Source organism: Tachypleus tridentatus, chromosome 4, assembly GCF_004210375.1.
Source record: "Tachypleus tridentatus isolate NWPU-2018 chromosome 4, ASM421037v1, whole genome shotgun sequence".
NCBI classification, from domain to species: domain Eukaryota; kingdom Metazoa; phylum Arthropoda; class Merostomata; order Xiphosura; family Limulidae; genus Tachypleus; species Tachypleus tridentatus.
Genome location: NC_134828.1, coordinates 5,942,230 through 5,963,546, shown reverse-complemented (window position 1 = coordinate 5,963,546; position 21,317 = coordinate 5,942,230). Strand labels below are relative to the sequence as shown.

The 21,317-nt window shown below is 34.3% G+C and overlaps 1 long non-coding RNA gene across 3 annotated transcripts in view; it reads right to left on the bottom strand.

Annotated features, from left to right (window-relative positions):
• Positions 1-21,317, bottom strand: part of LOC143248494 (uncharacterized) — a 52,942-nt gene that overhangs the window by 11,202 nt on the left and 20,423 nt on the right. The window contains exon 3 of one of the 3 annotated variants that reach the window (XR_013027010.1): positions 5,090-5,241. The exons of 1 other annotated variant lie outside the window; for it this stretch is intronic. This is a non-coding gene — a long non-coding RNA (uncharacterized LOC143248494). Of the gene's footprint in view, positions 1-5,089; positions 5,242-10,178; positions 10,857-21,317 lie in introns of those variants that run through there. One more of the 3 variants, XR_013027009.1, reaches the window with a different exon arrangement.

Sequence of the window (21,317 nt, the reverse complement as noted above, 5' to 3'; positions counted from 1 at the left end):
CAAGTACCCGTCCCCAGTGACATAAGTTTAAGTTAATCTAACATAAGTACTCGTCCCCAGTGACATAAGTTTAATTAATCTAACAGAACTACCTGTTCCCAGTGACATAAGTTTAAGTTAATCTAACACAAGTATCTGTCCCCAGTGACATAAGTTAAAACAGCAGAAGTATCCATCCCCAGTGACAGAAGTTTACATTAATTTGTCAATTTAAATTATTTCATGAACTTTAAAAATGTACTTTTGGTTTCAATGAAAACCAAAGTTTTGAGCTACTTAAACTGCCCACCGATAAAAATAATTGTTGAGTATTTCAGTCAAGCTAAGAGCAACCCCACCCAACAATAACTTACGGTAAATATACATTTTTTTTATTAATTCCTAACAATTTAATGTACAATATCCTGCTTGTGAAATAATTTTAACATCATGTCTGTTCTCCCGTCATTTTATAAGTGAATGTTGAGCTTTGACTGTCGCACAGCTTTTAAACGCAGCGCGGGATGCGGCCGCCGTAAACGGGAGATGGACGAACACTCGGAATATAACATTCGTATTATATATGTAATAAAAGTCAGTTTCCCTCAGACAAAACAAACTTATACTGATAAATTGTTTATATGACGTTTTCATTGCGTTGTAGTCAAACATAAACAAGTATACACGGTGACATGCACAAAGGCTGAGTGGGCTAAAACCCCTACCTTTCCGCTCTTACGCCCCAAAAGCGCCCTTTTGTCTTTTTCATAAAAAATGTAAATAGCTACGGACATAAACATCTCATTCCACACCAAGGATTCACTATTAAGTGCTGATATGCAAGGATTCACTATTCAATTTTAGACTTTAAATGTGTTTATAAGACCAACTGAATAAAGATTTTCCTATTAAACACAAAAAGTGTTTGAAACTTGAATTTTACAAATTACATTTCGATGTTTATATACATTTTAATAACAGACATTGGACATAGGAGCTATCTCATGGATGTTAAGAGAAACTATTGTACGTTGTAAGGTTTGACAAGTGTCACTATTGTTTACTTTTACACTGACATGGGAATGATTCTGTAGAAATGTATTACTGAAGATGTTCATACATCTCAAATTATATGATATATAAAATCCTACTATGTTGTAAAGTGATGCGAGTTTGTTTCATTCTGCTTTACAATCAAGTTATTTGTTATTATAAATCAGTTATATTTTACAACAGAAATTGTCTTTTTTGTTGCGTCTCGACGGAGCAGTGGTAAGTCTGAATTTTTACTTTGCTACAATCCAGAGTTCGATTCATTCGATAGACACAACAATAGAATATTCGAACAAATATTATTATACGAGAGTTTCTAATTTTGAATTGTTATACGACAAAAAGCATCCAATCAAAACCACTAAGCACCATTTCTTATGACACTTGTCTGACCGAATAAAGGGATGTGTCTGTCACCTTTAATGTGCACTCATGGTCAAAGTGCAGAAAGCCTGTTTATGGCAAGAAACCAAGTATCTTCAGTTTCACAGTCCGGTCATATCAACCAACTGTCTTATCCACATGCATTTCTATAATTTATGCTAAATACATCAAATAATAATTTTAGAAATAATTTACTTGTGTGTTTACCATAATCCTAAATTAGAAAACTATAAACTAGAAAAAAATATTATTAATTTTGCTATTGTGTGTTAAGCCTAACATTTGATTTTAGATAGTTTTAGTATTAGGTGTTAAGCCTAAACTAGAAAACTGTAATTACAATTTACTTTACTATTGTGTGCTTACTATAACAGTTATAAAACTGTGATTATAATTTACCTTAATATTGTGTTAAGCTTAAACTGAAACACTGAAATGGTAATTACCTTTACTGCTATTTATTAAGCTTAAACTAGAAAATTATTATCATAATTAATTTTATTATTGTATGTTAAACCTAAACTAAGAAAAAGATAACAGTTAACTAGGCTGTATTAAATCACACTTAATAACCTTTGGTTACAATTTGAATTTACGAAATCTTTCAAAATTGTAACAATTGTAAATATTTTACGACCAGTCTTTAGAAAAGTGTATGAAGAAGAAATATAAAAAAATGATTCTTACGCAATCAAAAAACAGTTCCACAATCTTCAAGAAAAAACTGATAATCGATTATACTTTTAAGACTTTTTTCTGACTCCCATTTAAACTTCGATTCTGAAATTGACAAGAAAGAAACGTGAACATCCGGTTCAGTTTCACAAGATTTTACAAAAGTTTGATTTTCTAAGATAAATATTTCTTATTATCGTTGTTTTACTGCATTGTAATAAATTGTGACAAAATATATACACATAATGGAATTAAAGTTTGCTTTGTTGTTAAGCCTGAAACTTAACAATAGATTGTCCGAGCTGTATCTAATGCAGCGACTGCAGCCTATATATTAGCATTTGAAGCTCGTGAATCTTACCTCTAAGCAACGGAAAAGGGGGAGTTATCTCATGGTTAAACTTAGAAAAAGAAAGCTATGAATTTTTCATCTCAAGTTTCTATGAATTTTTCACCTCAAGTTTTATTTGTAACTCTTGCGAAGGAATTTTAGTTTCGTATGAATTAACATGAATAATTTTCCTTTAATTTAAATTATAATATTCCTTAGACAATCCAGGAGATCTGTTTCTCACTGGAATTTCAATATGACTGTTTTCTTTATTTAAATATTAATACATTGTGTCTCAAATAAGTCACTTTACATTATTCATACACGACAATGACGTCGAATTTCACAAACATCAAAACAAACATACGTTGTTTGTTATTTGTTTGTTTCCACGTTTTAAATTAAAGACTAAACATGTGATATCCTGTCAACAACAAACAAATGACAACTCTTGTCTGAAGGGAGGGCCTGGCATGGCCTAGCGCGTTAAGGCGTGCGCTTCGTAATCTGAGGGTCGCGGGTTCGCGCCCGATTCGCGCCAAACATGCTCGTCCTCCCAGCCGTGAGGGTGTTATAATGTGACGGTCAATCCCACTTTTCGTTGGTAAAAGAGTAGCCCAAGAGTTGGCGGTGGGTGGTGATGACTAGCTGCCTTCCCTCTAGTCTTACACTACTAAATTACGGACGGCTAGCACAGATAGCCCTCGAGTAGCTTTGTGCGAAATTCCAAAACAAAACAAACTATTCTATAAGACAGACTTCTGGTGAATATAAATATTTGCAGAGCTTAAATTGCCTGTTAAGTGTTAGGTATTAGTACAGTTGGAAAATGTTTTTTATAACTGGTAACATTTTAAGAGTTGCACCTGATGGATAATATGTAGTACTGATGTTAGGTTGTCCAGAAATAAATGTCATTTTTGAACAGCGAAGTTTGGAAAAGTATAAACCAGTGTTACAAGAGATGCTTTAATCAAAGTAAGCGCCATTAACTTCAACACAGATGTTGAATATTTGTACGATGTTCTTTATGTCCCTGCTGTAGACATTACGAGTTTCTATTGCCAACGAGCTCTATGAAACTTCTTCTGCAACTGCCTGGATTTGAAAATGTTTATTGTTCAAAAAGTTGTCAAAGTGTTTTAAACACGAAAATCTGTAGGGGAAGAGTCTGGGGAATTTTTGGAGCGTCATCCTTGACGGGTCTCATAACGTCCATTTTGTTGATCTTCGATCAATTCATGCGGAACCTACTTATCCAGCTCTTTCGTCTCTCCAATCGCAATCAGGTAGTTGGAAATGATTTCTGCAAGCTCACGTACTGTTGTGCGAGGGTACGTCTCAACTGTTTCCCTTAATGTGTTTTCATCTAAAAATGGCTTCCTTCCACGACCTTCATGATCTTCAAGATTTTCATCTGCATGTCGAAACCTTTGTAACCAACGCTGAACTTTGCGTTCAGTAACAGATTCATGGCCGAATGCCTGGTTGATGTTCCGTGTGGTTTCGGTAGCTTTTCGTCCAAGTTTGAAGTCGTATTGAAAAATCAGACGAAGGTCCTTCTTGTCCATGCTGATTTAAGGGTTGCAAAACTTACTCCGAGTAAAGTTGAAAGAGCAGACAATTAAAACACCTAGTAAGCGACAACACCAACGATACGTTACTCAATATTCAGCTTCTACATGTCATCGTGAGAATTCCGACATTCTGAACAAACTAGTATACTTAAAGCTAGATTTAATAGATTATTTCTACGGATGCTGTTTTCCTAAGGAAGTGATTCTTAGCTTTCTCATTAACGACACTTTCAATATGTCACGTACCTATAATTATATCTAAAAAAAGATCATTTGAAATTGGCATGTGTTTGCTTCTTGCCCGTTCATATTCCCTTGTCTTCTTGTGTTTACATGTTAAATTTAATCAACAATATAAATAAGTATACAACATTACAAATAACTATCTGTAAACGAATTTGTGTATCCAAATCTTATAACATAGCCGAAGTCCCTAAAGGCCCATTTTAAAATTCATGTCCAGCTTTGTTTTTACTGGAGCACAGTGTGTAACATCTAGATGTGAAGGAAAATGTAAATTCAGGTGTCTCCAAGAGATTTCTAAAGTATAGATTTTGTGTAAAGCCATAAGGATTTTACTGAGAAACAGGTAAAGTTGCTGTATTAGAAGATAGATTTCATTACATATGTTAGTAATATTCACATTGTTCAAAGTACGTAGTTGATAATGTTTGCTTTCTTAAAAATACATAACTAACAATATTCATATTACAAAAATTACATTACTGACAATTGTTAAAAATATATAGTTAGTAACATTAGCATTGTTAAAAATATGTAATCGATAATAATTGAGTTGTTAAAAATGCTTAACAGATGTTATTTAGATTTGAGAGCTCAGTAGATAAGATGTTAAAACTGGCACTGAACGAGGACAGATCGATATAAGAAGTCTTAAGTTTCGTATACTTCTGGAATGTAAATTATGGATATGGTGTTTGTAGTCGTATTTCACTTACCAAAGTGAACCAATATTTACGTAGCACTGATGCTACCAATTTATTCAAAAGACAAGCTGTTTTAAGTTGATTTACCCCTTGCATTGAATTATATTATTTCGTATAGTTTTCAAGTACGATATAAATTATACCTGTTTCGGGGAGTTCCATTTCTCGTCACTAGCCCTGTAGTCTTTAAATACCTGTTTCAGGGAGTTCCATTTCTCGTCACTAGCCCTGTAGTCTTTAAATACGTGTTTCAGGGAGTTCCATTTCTCGTCACTAGCCCTGTAGTCTTTAAATCCTATATAAATGAAGGCTGAGTGTGGTAAATGAATGACAATTGGAAACACTACGTATAATGTGCATATAGACTAATTCACTAGCGAATGACGGATCGGGCCTCATGTTTATTTACAGTATTATGGTTTTTTTTTCTGGTTTCGTTTATTTTTAATCTCGCGCTAAGCTACACGAGGGCTATATGCGCTAGACGTCCATAATTTAGCAGTGTAAGACTAGAGGTAAGGCGGCTAGTCATCGCCACACACCGCCAACTCTTGGGCAACTCTTTTACCAACGCATAGTGGGATTGACCGTTATTTTATAACGCCCCAATGGCTGAAAGGGCCAGCATGTTTGGTGTGACAGGGATTCGAACCCGCGACCTCGGATTACGAGTCGAGTGTCTCAACCACCTGGCCATGCCGGGCACTAGTCTTATGAACGCTGGCTTGTCTTCTGAAATATTCTAATATTGAAGTATTAACATGTTTTTCAAACTTGTATGTACGCGTGAATAAAAGACATTTGTAAACACTAAACAAATTAATATACTCTCCCCTATCATATGAACCTAAGTCCCCAATATTTCGTGTATATGTGCGTTTTAGCAACAACCCACACACGTCACTTCGAGTAAAATTTGTCTTATATTACGTTTTCTATTGCTCCTAGCTTATTTCTCTTTTCCTTTATTAGACACCTACTACTGACCCCAGATCGCTATATTTGACAATAAACCTTTAACATTCTGGTTTTGAAACTCACCGTTATCATCTCTTAGCTGTATAATGGACTGTCAGTTGTACCAAAAGTTCACATCGAAATCACACTTGTAGCGTTATAGGCCATCAGAATTACTGCTGAGCCACAGTGGGCGATTTTAACGTAGCGTTATAAACCATCAGAATTACTGCTGAGCCACAGAGGGCGATTTTAACGTAGCATTATAAACCATCAGAATTACTACTGAGCCACAGAGGGCGATTTTAACGTAGCGTTATAAACCATCAGAATTACTGCTGAGCCACAGAGGGCGATTTTAACGTAGCGTTATAAACCATCAGAATTACTGCTGAGCCACAGAGGGCGATTTTAACGTAGCGTTATAGGCCATCAGAATTACTGATGAGCCACAATGGGTGATATTAATTTAGTAAGTTAGTGATTGAAACTGTGAAGTAGTGATAAACGTGCTTACCTATTATGACTTTGGTTAAGATTCGAATTAACTTAAACACAAACTGTCCATCTCTCTAACTAACTGCGTCTCTGTCAATATACCCATGTCCTTATTTATATACCCGTTTCTAATCTTACTATATAGCTGATTCATTATATGCGTGTGCACGCGTATTTGCATGTGAGCATTCATCACCTACATTAGAATGGAGTATATTCATAGTTCTTGTTACAAATGGATTATATAAACAGTGTTCCGACCACCTACTGTGTTTGTCCTATCCCAGCCGGCCTGATGCGAGATGAATTGAGCGAAACACGTCATTGACAATGAAGATGGCGAAAAATCGTGTTTGGAATAATATTTTTTACACTCATCTAATTATCGAAAATCTCTTAGAGGTTAGATAAGAAACGTAGTGTTTAAAAATGTAGTAGTCCTGATAGTGATGCCTTACGAAAAATACAATTATATTATTATTAATAGTGATGCCTTACGAAAAATACAATTATATTATTATTAATAGTGATGCCTTACGAGAAATACAATTATATTATTATTAATAGAGATGCCTTACGAAAAATACAATTATATTATTATTAATAGTGATGCCTTACGAGAAATACAATTATATTGTTATTAATAGAGATGCCTTACGAGAAATACAATTATATTGTTATTAATAGAGATGCCTTACGAGAAATACAATTATATTGTTATTAATAGAGATGCCTTACGAGAAATACAATTATATTGTTATTAATAGAGATGCATTACGAGAAATACAATTATATTGTTATTAATAGAGATGCCTTACGAGAAATACAATTATATTGTTATTAATAGAGATGCCTTACGAGAAATACAATTATATTATTATTAATAGTGATGCCTTACGAGAAATACAATTATATTATTATTAATAGAGATGCCTTACGAGAAATACAATTATATTATTATTAATAGAGATGCCTTACGAAAAATACAATTATATTATTATTAATAGTGATGCCTTACGAGAAATACAATTATATTGTTATTAATAGAGATGCCTTACGAGAAATACAATTATATTGTTATTAATAGAGATGCCTTACGAGAAATACAATTATATTATTATTAATAGAGATGCCTTACGAGAAATACAATTATATTGTTATTAATAGAGATGCCTTACGAGAAATACAATTATATTGTTATTAATAGAGATGCCTTACGAGAAATACAATTATATTGTTATTAATAGAGATGCCTTACGAGAAAAACAATTATATTGTTATTAATAGAGATGCCTTACGAGAAATACGATTATATTGTTATTAATAGTGATGCCTTACGAGAAATACAATTATATTGTTATTAATAGTGATGCCTTACGAAAAATGCAATTATATTGTTATTAATAGTGACGCCTTACGAAAAATACAATTATATTGTTATTAATAGTGATGCCTTACGAAAAATACAATTATATTGTTATTAATAGTGATGCCTTACGAAAAATACAATTATATTCTTATTAATAGTGATGCCTTACGAAAAATACATTATATTATTATTAATAGTGATGTCTTACGAGAAATATCATTATAATCGGATAATTCACTTTCAATATTTTTCCCGTCTTAGGCTAATCTCACATTATTAGTTATTATTATTATTAAATATATTCAACTATACACCATTATTTGGATCGTACCTTGACTTCGGAACAATAGGGGGCGCAGGTAAGCTCTGTGGGAAAACTCTTGAGAGAAGTTTTCGACACCACAAAATATAATCCCCCCTATTTAATCTGTGGGTGCTTTGTGACAGTAACAGTCAGTACCTCAGCGTGGAAGGTGTACAAGACCCTTACCTGGTGTCCAAAATTGTAACTAGCTTTGCTGTAAACTCGGTAAATAAAATTGAAACAACAATATTTTAACAAGAATAGTTTAAGATCTTCCTAAGGTATTTGAATGTAAATATTTTAAAATATTTCAAAGTTCAAAGTCCATGTGTGATTTATTATCTCTGAAGAAGTTTGTTCCGTTTACATGAAGGTCTTTGTATTTTTGTTTCCTTCTTAAGCGGGAACATCTGTAGAGTTCGATAAAGCGACGAGGTGTTTGAAAGTCGTCCTCGTGGAAAACTCTTATCGATTGGTTCTTTGTTCTTGTCAAACCTGCTCTAGTGGCAACCAGGGTTTTCAAAGTATTAGAGGGCACAAAAAAAAAAAACACCTAGACCAGACAGTTCGTGAATAAATTGTACTTGTGTATCCACATTAAGATAACAGAAGAAACAACCTAGACCAGACAGTTCGTTAATAAATTGTACTTGTGTATCCATATTAAGATAACAGACAGTTCGTGAAAAAAACACACCTAGACAGTTCGTTAATAAATTGTACTTGTGTATCCACATTAAGATAACAGAAGAAACAACCTAGACCAGACAGTTCGTGAATAAATTGTACTTGTGTATCCACATTAAGATAACAGAAGAAACAACCTAGACCAGACAGTTCGTGAATAAATTGTTCTTGTGTATCCATATTAAGATAACAAAAAAAACACCTAGACCAGACAGTTCGTGAATAAATTGTTCTTGTGTATCCATATTAAGATAACAAAAAAAACACCTAGACCAGACAGTTCGTGAATAAATTGTACTTGTGTATCCACATTAAGATAACAGAAGAAACAACCATTAAGATAGACCAGACAGTTCGTGAATAAATTGTACTTGTGTATCCACATTAAGATAACAGAAGAAACAACCTAGACCAGACAGTTCGTGAATAAATTGTTCTTGTGTATCCATATTAAGATAACAAAAAAAACACCTAGACCAGACAGTTCGTGAATAAATTGTACTTGTGTATCCACATTAAGATAACAGAAGAAACAACCTAGACCAGACAGTTCGTTAATAAATTGTACTTGTGTATCCATATTAAGATAACATTAAGATAAAGAAAACCACCTAGACCAGACAGTTCGTGAATAAATTGTACTTGTGTATCCACATTAAGATAACAGAAGAAACAACCTAGACCAGACAGTTCGTGAATAAATTGTACTTGTGTATCCACATTAAGATAACAGAAGAAACAACCTAGACCAGACAGTTCGTGAATAAATTGTACTTGTGTATCCATATTAAGATAACAAAACAAAAACCACCTAGACCAGACAGTTCGTGAATAAATTGTACTTGTGTATCCACATTAAGATAACAGAAGAAACAACCTAGACCAGACAGTTCGTGAATAAATTGTACTTGTGTATCCATATTAAGATAACAAAAAACACACCTAGACCAGACAGTTCGTGAATAAATTGTACTTGTGTATCCACATTAAGATAACAGAAGAAACAACCTAGACCAGACAGTTCGTGAATAAATTGTACTTGTGTATCCACATTAAGATAACAGAAGAAACAACCTAGACCAGACAGTTCGTTAATAAATTGTACTTGTGTATCCATATTAAGATAACAAAACAAAAACCACCTAGACCAGACAGTTCGTGAATAAATTGTACTTGTTTATCCATATAAAGATAACAAAAAAAAAAAAACACTGAAGTGGACGTTTCACTATTTATTACAAAACAAAGGACTTAATGAGGAACGTGGTGATTAAGGCTTAATTGGAGGGTATCGTGTTGCTAGCTCGAAGTATAAAAGCTTCTGTTAGGTAAGGATAGAATTTTGCCAAAGTTGTTAGAGTCAAACAGACAATATTTAACACAAAACTTAATCAGGTAGTGCCTGAATTTATTTTCACAGAAACCATAACAATTCCTGAGCAATTAAAATATTATAAATGTTTAATAGCGCACTAGCACAGGTAATTGATGTTGTTTTAATTACCCAAACTTAACTGCTTTTGAACGAAGTATTAAAAGTTTAATTTTTGTTAAAACACATTTAGCTCTCTCGTGACTTAGTGGCCAATTTGAGGATGCATAACGCTAACATCTGGGTTTTGATACCCATGGTGAGTATGGCACAAATAGCCCAATATGCTGAACAAGAAACACTGTATATTTATACACAAAGTGTTGATGCAAAGAAACAAGTAACACGATAATATAAAGTGTCGACGCAAACATAACACTTTGTTCTGAATCAGCGATAAGTCAGATTATTATACGTTAAAACTCGGTAATTCGTAACTGCAGTGGCAAAGCTGTGTTTTCTAGCTTTGCGTGAAATAATAAAGAAACACTGGATGGATTCAAGCGACGTTCAGTTAATATGAAGATGTCTCTAATTCATTACTTGGCATAAGTGTGTGTGATACAGCTTACGAGAGGCAACTGCTGTAACGTTTATCACAAAACCTAACATGAACTATTAAGGCCTCGGGGAAAAGACTTTAGCGAGTCGGAGTTCGAATTTGAGTTTTCATATCCCCAACGGAGCCCCAGAGAATTCACGTGCGTTGGAAGGTTAGGTCACCTTATAAAACGATAAAAAAGAAGGTCGTCTGTTATCTGACGACGAAACTGTTCATGACAAACGAACAAAGACAAAATTGAACGAATAAAACAGGTTTAACAGCTACTTTATGTCAAAAACAAAATAGAATTACATTTATTTCTATTCCTGGTTCTAATTGTTGTTGTTGTTGTTCGTTACCCAAGAACAAAAGTCCGTGGGAAATAGTTAAACATTGTCCTCATACATTATCTTATCGAACGGCAAAAAGTTATATCTGCTATATTACAGAGGGCGCCACCATCATTCACCTGCTCTTCACTCAAGTTGCAATATAACACTTGAAGCTGAATGTAAAATATCTAGTAGATACATAGGGGCTAATAAATTGTTTTAAACAACGAATTTTCAGTGAAACACGTTAACTTCTCTGTTCTTCAAACATGTCTAATATCTTATTATGCTTTACTTTCAGCATGATAGGAACTATGTCAAATTTATTTCTTTAATGTTTTAACACAGTTACTACGTGGCCATCTATTCTAGTTGTCCTTACTCTGCAAGTCATAGTTACAAGGATAGCAAATAGTCAAACACTACTCTAGTTGTCCTCAATCTACAAGTTATAGTTACAGGGATAACAAAGAGTCAACGCAACGTGGCCATCTATTCTAGTTGTTCTTAATCTACAAGTCATGGCTACAAGAATAACAAACAGTCAACACAACGTGGCCATCTATTCTAGTTGTTCTTAATCTACAAGTCATGGCTACAGGAATAACAAACAGCCAACACAACGTGGCCATCTATTCTAGTTGTTCTTAATCTACAAGTCATGGCTACAGGCATAACAAACAGTCAACACAACGTAGCCATCTATTCTAGTTGTTCTTAATCTTCAAGTCATGGCTACAGGAATAACAAACAGTCAACACAACGTGGCCATCTATTCTAGTTGTCCTTAATCTACAAGTCATGTCTACAGGAATAAAAAACAGTTAACACAACGTGGCCATCTATTCTAGTTGTTCTTAATCTACAAGTCATGGCTACAGGAATAACAAACAGTCAACACAACGTGGCCATCTATTCTAGTTGTTCTTAATCTACAAGTCATGGCTACAGGAATAACAAACAGCCAACACAACGTGGCCATCTATTCTAGTTGTTCTTAATCTACAAGTCATGGCTACAGGAATAACAAACAGTCAACACAACGTGGTCATCTATTCTAGTTGCTCTTAATCTACAAGTCATGGCTACAGGCATAACAAACAGTCAACACAACGTAGCCATCTATTCTAGTTGTTCTTAATCTACAAGTCATGGCTACAGGAATAACAAACAGTCAACACAACGTGGCCATCTATTCTAGTTGTCCTTAATCTACAAGTCATGTCTACAGGAATAAAAAACAGTTAACACAACGTGGCCATCTATTCTAGTTGTTCTTAATCTACAAGTCATGGCTACAGGAATAACAAACAGTCAACACAACGTGGCCATCTATTCTAGTTGTTCTTAATCTACAAGTCATGGCTACAGGAATAACAAACAGTCAATACAACGTGGCCATCTATTCTAGTTGTTCTTAATCTACAAGTCATGGCTACAGGCATAACAAACAGTCAACACAACGTAGCCATCTATTCTAGTTGTTCTTAATCTTCAAGTCATGGCTACAGGAATAACAAACAGTCAACACAACGTGGCCATCTATTCTAGTTGTCCTTAATCTACAAGTCATGTCTACAGGAATAAAAAACAGTCAATACAACGTGGCCATCTATTCTAGTTGTTCTTAATCTACAAGTCATGGCTACAGGAATAACAAACAGTCAACACAACGTGGCCATCTATTCTAGTTGTTCTTAATCTACAAGTCATGGCTACAGGAATAAAAAACAGTCAACACAACGTGGCCATCTATTCTATTTGTCCTTAATCTACAAGTCATGGCTACAGGAATAACAAACAGTCAATACAACGTGACCATCTATTCTAGTTGTTCTTAATCTACAAGTCATGGCTACAAGAATAACAAACAGTCAACACAACGTGGCCATCTATTCTAGTTGTTCTTAATCTACAAGTTATGGCTACAGGAATAACAAACAGTCAATACAACGTGACCATCTATTCCAGTTGTTCTTAATCTACAAGTCATGGCTACAAGAATAACAAACAGTCAACACAACGTGGCCATCTATTCTAGTTGTTCTTAATCTACAAGTTATGGCTACAGGAATAACAAACAGTCAACACAACGTGGCCATCTATTCTAGTTGTTCTTAATCTACAAGTCATGGCTACAGGGATAACAAACAGTCAACACAACGTGGCCATCTATTCTAGTTGTTCTTAATCTACAAGTCATAGCTACAGGAATAACAAACAGTCAAACGTAGAGCAATAGAAAACTGTCCGTTATAAAGGAACCCAGTCTCTCTAAACGTAGAGCAATAGAAAACTGTCCGTTATAAAGAAACCCAGTCTCTCTAAACGTAGAGCAATAGAAAACCGTCCGTTATAAAGAAACCCAGTCTCTCTAAACGTAGAGCAATAGAAAACTGTCCGTTATAAAGAAACCCAGTCTCTCTAAACGTAGAGCAATAGAAAACTGTCCGTTATAAAGAAACCCAGTCTCTCTAAACGTAGACCAATAGAAAACTGTCCGTTATAAAGAATCCCAGTCTCTCTAAACGTAGACCAATAGAAAACTGTCCGTTATAAAGAATCCCAGTCTCTCCTAACGTAGACCAATAGAAAACTTTCCGTTATAAAGAAACCCAGTCTCTCTAACGTATACCAATAGAAAACTGTCCGTTATAAAGAATCCCAGTCTCTCTAAACGTAGACCAATAGAAAACTGTCCGTTATAAAGAAACCCAGTCTCTCCTAAGGTAGACCAATAGAAAAATCGGAAAGTAACGTCATCTTACGTAAAACAAGGTGTCAATGAACTATTGAGCTACGTTAAGAGTCTATATTGTCTAAAGAGTCTTTAGCTGAAAAAACAACTTATGTCAAGTAAAAGCAACTTTGTTCTCAATAGTTATATTCTAATTAAACACAGTTTTATTTCCGTGCTACAAGATAGTTTAAGCAATCGATTTTTAGCTGGAACTTTATTTACCGTTAAGCACAAGATTTGTCTGTTTTTGAATTTCGCACAAAGCTACACGAGGGCTATCTGCACTAGCCGTCCCTAATTTAGCAGTGTAAGACTAGAGAAAAGACAGCTAGTCGTCATCACCACCCACGCCAACTCTTGGGCTTCTCTTTTACCAACGAATAGTGGGATTGATCGTAACATTATAATGCTCCCACGGCTGAAAGGGCGAGCATGCTTGGTGTGACCGGGATTGGAATCCGCGACCCCCAGATTACGAGTCGAACGCCTTAACCCATCTGGTTATGCCGGACCAAAACACTAGAATATAACTTTAATAAGGTAGAAGAGAAAGTCACCATATTTGATTACACATTTCAGAGTTTAAAGAGAACTACTTTCTTTAATTTCAACGTTGAAGATATTTTTGTGGAAGGCGCGAGAAATAAAAGTTCATTAAAAACTCTAAGTGTGAACTTACAGAATGGGCTGTCTGTGCTGTGCTCACTAAATGTATCAAACTTCGTTTTAAATATTATAACATTCAGACTTATGGCTGAGCCTATGAAGAAAGAAAACAAAATAGACAAGAAAAAGTGAAATAAGCCCATCAAGATATCGAAACGTGGTTTTCAGGAAGAAAACAAAATAGACAAGAAAAAGTAAAACAAGCCCATCAAGATATCGAAACGTGGTTTTCAGGAAGAAAACAAAATAGACAAGAAAAAGTAAAACAAGCCCATCAAGATATCGAAACGTGGTTTTCAGGAAGAAAACAAAAAGTAAAACAAGCCCACCAAGATATCGAAACGTGGTTTTCAGGAAGAAAACAAAATAGACAAGAAAAAGTAAAACAAGCCCACCAAGATATCGAAAGGTGGTTTTCAGGAAGAAAACAAAAAGTAAAACAAGCCCATCAAGATATCGAAACGTGGTTTTCAGGAAGAAAACAAAAAGTAAAACAAGCCCATCAAGATATCGAAACGTGGTTTTCAGGAAGAAAACAAAAAGTAAACAAGCCCATCAAGATATCGAAACGTGGTTTTCAGGAAGAAAACAAAAAGTGAAATAATTGAGATTTTCAGCTGAACGTCTACATCTCTGAAAAACATTAATTTTATTTAATAATATAGATTAAAATTTCAAGAATGTTAGAAACTCATAGGAGTATTTTTGGGTGAACTTTAGTTGTACGGTGTATTTGTTTAATAAAACCACAGGAGTAATTATACGAATTAATTGTAATTTGACGGTGTATTTTTTTATTGTATTTTGTTGTAATACAATTAGGGATTCTGTCATCCACATAGTTCGTTGTATAAATAATTAAGGTTAATATTTTCCCGAAACTCATAGGATCCGGTAATATCCGTATTGATATCGAAGGATATACATAATAACAAGAGAATATTTTTATAATTATTTGTCAAACTAAGAAAGAAAATTGTTATGGTTTAGTTGAAACACTTACTAAGTAAGGAAAGCAGAACCCATTTTCTCCAAATGTTTTACACGTTTTGATTCTGACGTGGTTAGTGTGTTTAAAGTTGAGGTTCCATGATTCGCTCCCGCCACCATTAAATAAATAACATCTTGTGCTGTGAATGCGTTATAAGAGTAGGAGTCAAATCGGATGGACAAGTCCCAAAGTTTATGGTGGGCGATACTGATCGCACTTTTCTACAGTTTTCTTCACCAGATTTTTACACTTTTCTTAATCACGTATTCATATTCACACGCTGAAAATAGCAATAGCATTATATCGGTGATTATGAACTGAGAAATCAACGCATTCGTACAAGGCGCTCAATGATGGCAAAACGCCTGGGCGGCTTTTGTACACAGCACTCTCTTGAAAAAAAAAGACGTTTGTAGACATTATATATATAAAAACGTTGTTTTCTGTTTTTCAATTTTAGTCTTTTTTATTATTAGCTGAAATATTGTTTTTTTTACTATACTCAGATTAATCAAGTGATTTATAGAAAACACTTTTGCCACGACGTCTTAACGTTTTTCAATACAGAGCAAGAGAGAACCCTCAGTAGCCGCGGAACTTGAATTTTTTTTCCCCTCTGTTGATTAGCAATACTTTTGTGCAACAGTAATACCAACCGTAGGGCGCGTGTATACGATTTTATTACTCATAGGATCTCTACCACTTTACACTCAAATTGAAATTATTTTAGGCAGGATTAGACTATATTAATCTATGAATGAGATCGTGGACGTGGTTAGTTAAGAAAATCGAAAGCATTTGACAACCAGTGTTCAAAAATGAACTATATGTGAATTAGATCAAGAGATGACGAAGCTATGACCTTAGAGTCTGTACTTAACAGAGAGCAAAAAAAATTCAGAGCCGTTCTGTGAGACGCTATGCCGCGGCGAAAATTCATAAAGAAGTTTGAGTTAAGCCTTTTCTGGTTCGGATTTATAGCGATAAAGTTCCAGAATATTTTTAATGAAGTGTTAACCTTTCTACGACTCAGTGGTAAGCTTTGGGACTCAAAACGCTAAAACTGTGTTTCGATTCCCTTGTGGGCACAACACAAATAGTCCATTATTCATCTTTACGTTTAAAAAGATATGATATAAATCACACTATTTATGTTTTTCATGACAAGCACAAAGCGTCAAAATGAGCTATCTCTACTGTGTCCATCACAGGTATCGAAATCCAATGTTTAGAATGATAACCACTCTGACTGTAGGTTATTCTAAAACAAATAGATGTTTAGATTATTCCATGAAAATATCTTCAATTGAATTATTGCCGACGTAGTGTAACAATGCAGGTTACCAGGGTAACATACTTCAAAGCTCAGAGTAAAATGAAAGCGCTTCAGCGTAAGTTAAAGCTTTGGGGTGAATATATACTTATGGAATAACTCGATTGCTTCGAAAATCTGTTGTAATTTTTTTTTACTTATGAATGAAATTTCCTGAAGTGAAGATGTGAAAGTTTGTCGTGCAGCACATATCTGATTTGTGTACAACTATTGGGAAGTACTTTCCTCTTCATTTAGAAAAATTACTGTGGATTCAAAATCCTTTTGTTGATTCTGCAAATATGAACGATTTGCCTTTGAAAGAGAAAGAACAGCTTATAGAAATTTCAAATAATTATACCCTAAAAACATATTTCAGCAGGAAGAAATTACACAGTTTTGGATTCAAATGGCCATGGAATACCCTAAAATAAGTAACATAGTATTTTGAAAATTTTGATGCGTTTTCCAACAACATACCTGTGTGAGCAAACGTTTTCACTGTATACAGCTATAAAGACCAAATTTAGAAACGGACTAAATATTGAAGATTATTTGCGCTTACAGGCAACAATCGTAACTCCAAATATTGAACTTCTTTGTGAACAAAAGCAAGCTCATTCGAGCCACTAATAAATAAATAAATACAGTGTACTTTAACGGACATAAATTTTCCAAGCAGAAATGTTCGAACAAGCAAGTACAAGTAAACATTTGTCTTTAAATATTAGTATTCTTAATAAATTTATATTCTAAAAGCTTGAAGTAAACTTTATCTGTTGATAGTGACCAATCGTTTTTATTTTCAGTGTATTGTTTTATATTAAGGCTCCAGAATATTTTTTCTTTCTGATAAGAGGTTCTAAAGGTCTGAAAAGTTTGGGAACCCTGATTTAGATCACTGGTATTACGTGTCCAGTGAACAAATTCAAATACCGCTCATTTTCTTCTGAAAACCGGTTAAATCTTCTGAGTTACAAAACTAAGTTACATCAATACATCAATTTGTTTAAGATAAAAGCCACGTTGGGCTGTGTTCACCGCAGGGAATAGAACCTTGGATTTTAGAGTTTAAATTCGGTAAACGTACTAGACAGTAATTAGTTTGACAATAAGTTTCGTATATACAATAAATGAACTAGCTTCAAAACTATTATTATATTAATTACATTAGTTGTAAATAGGTGTTTGAAATCATCACTATAAGTTTTAAAATAATGTTAAGGTTTTATTTATATTAAACTTCATTCCCATTTCTTCAGTCGTAATAACAGAAATTGTTAGGAATGTTCCGCCGATGAAACAACATCCGAAGGAAGATGATAAAAACTCAAATAAAAGTGCTGAGTTAAGTGCTTATGGCCGCAACGTCTCAACTCCACCTTTCACTGCATGCAGCTGGAATTGTAAAATAATTTAAGGCTTATATATATATATATATATATATAGACATTACTATACAATCACTTTATTTATTGTGCAAAGTTTGAACCGCGAGGGATAGCTATGTTTTCTTCTAGCTTACAGTGCACGTTGATAATGTTAGAGAATGTCCCTATCCTTCTGTCTCTTACTCTTAAATCTCTAACAACGTCGTTAAACACTAAGTGTCTACCCTGCTCTGTGGGACGTAATGATTGGCTCGTTTAACTGATTGAGTGCTAGGTCAAAAGAACACAAAAAATGGAAACGTGGTTTGACCCCCCCTTGAAACAAAATAGTCTATTTACACGTGTACATCGGTTACTTTACAGTTATTACTCCTAGCCAATCAGCTCTGGGTAATGGATGTCAACATATACCACTTAGGTGTGATCCTTATGAGAAATTAGATACTTTACACAAGCCAATCAGCTCTGGGTAATGGATGTCAACATACACCACTTAGGTGTGATCCTTATGAGAAATTAGATACTTTACAGTCATTACTCCGAGCCAATCAGCTCTGGATAATGGATGTCAACATACACCACTTAGGTGCGATCCTTATGAGAAATTAGATACTTTACAGTTATTACTCCGAGCCAATCAGCTCTGGATAATGGATGTCAACATACACCACTTAGGTGCGATCCTTATGAGAAATTAGATACTTTACAGTTATTACTCCGAGCCAATCAGCTCTGGATAATGGATGTTAACATACACCACTTAGGTGTGATCCTTATGAGAAATTAGATACTTTACAGTTATTACTCCGAGCCAATCAGCTCTGGATAATGGATGTTAACATACACCACTTAGGTGTGATCCTTATGAGAAATTAGATACTTTACAGTTATTACTCCGAGCCAATCAGCTCTGGATAATGGATGTTAACATACACCACTTAGGTGCGATCCTTATGAGAAATTAGATACTTTACAGTTATTACTCTGAGCCAATCAGCTCTGGATAATGGATGTCAACATACACCACTTAGGTGCGATCCTTATGAGAAATTAGATACTTTACAGTTATTACTCCGAGCCAATCAGCTCTGGATAATGGATGTTAACATACACCACTTAGGTGTGATCCTTATGAGAAATTAGATACTTTACAGTTATTACTCCGAGCCAATCAGCTCTGGATAATGGATGTTAACATACACCACTTAGGTGTGATCCTTATGAGAAATTAGATACTTTACAGTTATTACTCCGAGCCAATCAGCTCTGGATAATGGATGTTAACATACACCACTTAGGTGTGATCCTTATGAGAAATTAGATACTTTACAGTTATTACTCCGAGCCAATCAGCTCTGGATAATGGATGTTAACATACACCACTTAGGTGTGATCCTTATGAGAAATTAGAGTGAACTGATATAAATTCTGAAGCTTCCTTCATGAAATCTGACATCTGGTAATTTAAAAATGTGGTTCCTTGAAGTTGTGTAGTGGTGACACGTAAGAGACAAATTTATAGAACTAGAATATATATTTTCAGAATCCATAATAAATTAACTAAAAAGTCAGACTAAAGTCATCAAATTTACCACCATCCACTTGTCACAACTTCGAAATCATCCTGTTTTTATCATCATACTCACGAGTATGATATACAACCTAACCCTAACTAGTATATAGACATTTAACTGTATTTGAAAAGATCACGTAATAATATTAGCCTCGAGAGCCTCTTAAGAGAAGTTTGTGAATAAATTATAATGTAGATAAGTTATTGAAAAAGTTCGCGTCTTAGTCCTATCCTCTTGCGTCGAATTTCTAATTACGCTGTCGTTGTATGTACTACGTAACTTTATTTTTCTGTATTGAATATCTCGCAACAAGATGAGATTGTTCCATTGATTAGAGAAACCGTTACGTGCAGCGCCACCACATGTGGTGTAACAACTTCTAAATATTTGTGCTAGGAACTACTTATCTTATTCAATGCCACTTTCGGAACGTATGTTTAATAAGCCCAAAGTTACATAATCTGTATTGTGCCTATCATAGGTACCGAAACTCAATATTTAGCAATATACGCTTACAGACTTACCACTGAGGAGTTGTCACTTTCAACTTAAAAGATTTTAAAATTTGTAGCTAAAAATATTCCACACTTTAAGGTATTATTTCATTTCTGCATTCATAAAATAAAAAAGATTCTATTAAACCTACGTCAAGCAGTAAAAACTAACAATGTATTGTTACCGTATGTTGTTGTAAAACGAGCTGATTGAAATACATAAACTTAGTGTTCAGAAAATTGTTGAATTACGAAGCCTAAGTTCAATGTAGGTCCAGTTCAATCTACACTTTTATCAAAGTGTGTTATTGGTTTATACGTGTTCAGGAGAATTCCAGTTCTCATTAACCCAGAATACGAGTTAACCAAAAAGAGATAAACTGCTGGTGTGAACATGCTTGTATACACGCTGACGTAAACCGGATAAGTGAAGTATCATTGGACAATGGGTTATTGGGTTATATAATGTGAAGAACTGAATAAAGTGTTGATTGAACTGAGCCTTCCTTGAACTGTGACTGTGAGATTAAACAATACGAAGTTCATTTATTGTACCTGCTACCGTACGACTACGTAAGATAAAAAACTAAACCTATCAGACAATCACTCCATCTATCCATACAAACCAACAATATGTTTGTATCTACACAGGACTTAAACAGTAGCAAATATATATTCACACTGAAAATATTTAGCTTTCTCAAAACAAACAAAATCAGAAGATGGATAGCTTTGTTTTTAATTGATAAACTAAAGCGAAGACAACTAGTCAACGCCACCAACTGCCAATTCTGAGGCTACTCTTGTCTACTCGAAGAGTAGAAATTTGACTATGACCTGTATAATATACTCAAGGCCCCAAATTATCTCGTTTTTTGTTGTATTTTTTTACGTTAACAGGCCACCAACAACTGAACTCCGCTCATCCTCAGTTTAATTTGGAATACTTATTATAAGAAAAAAAGCTTATACAAACACAATTATACATGTGTGTGTTCACACGCACATAGGCAGATGATAACACTAATGCCATTGATAAACGATATATTACAATGCTCAACAGTGCCAGGTACTATATTTCTTTCTGAAAATAACTAAACTAACTAGGAAAACTCAGATGTTAATAATAGGAAGATTGAG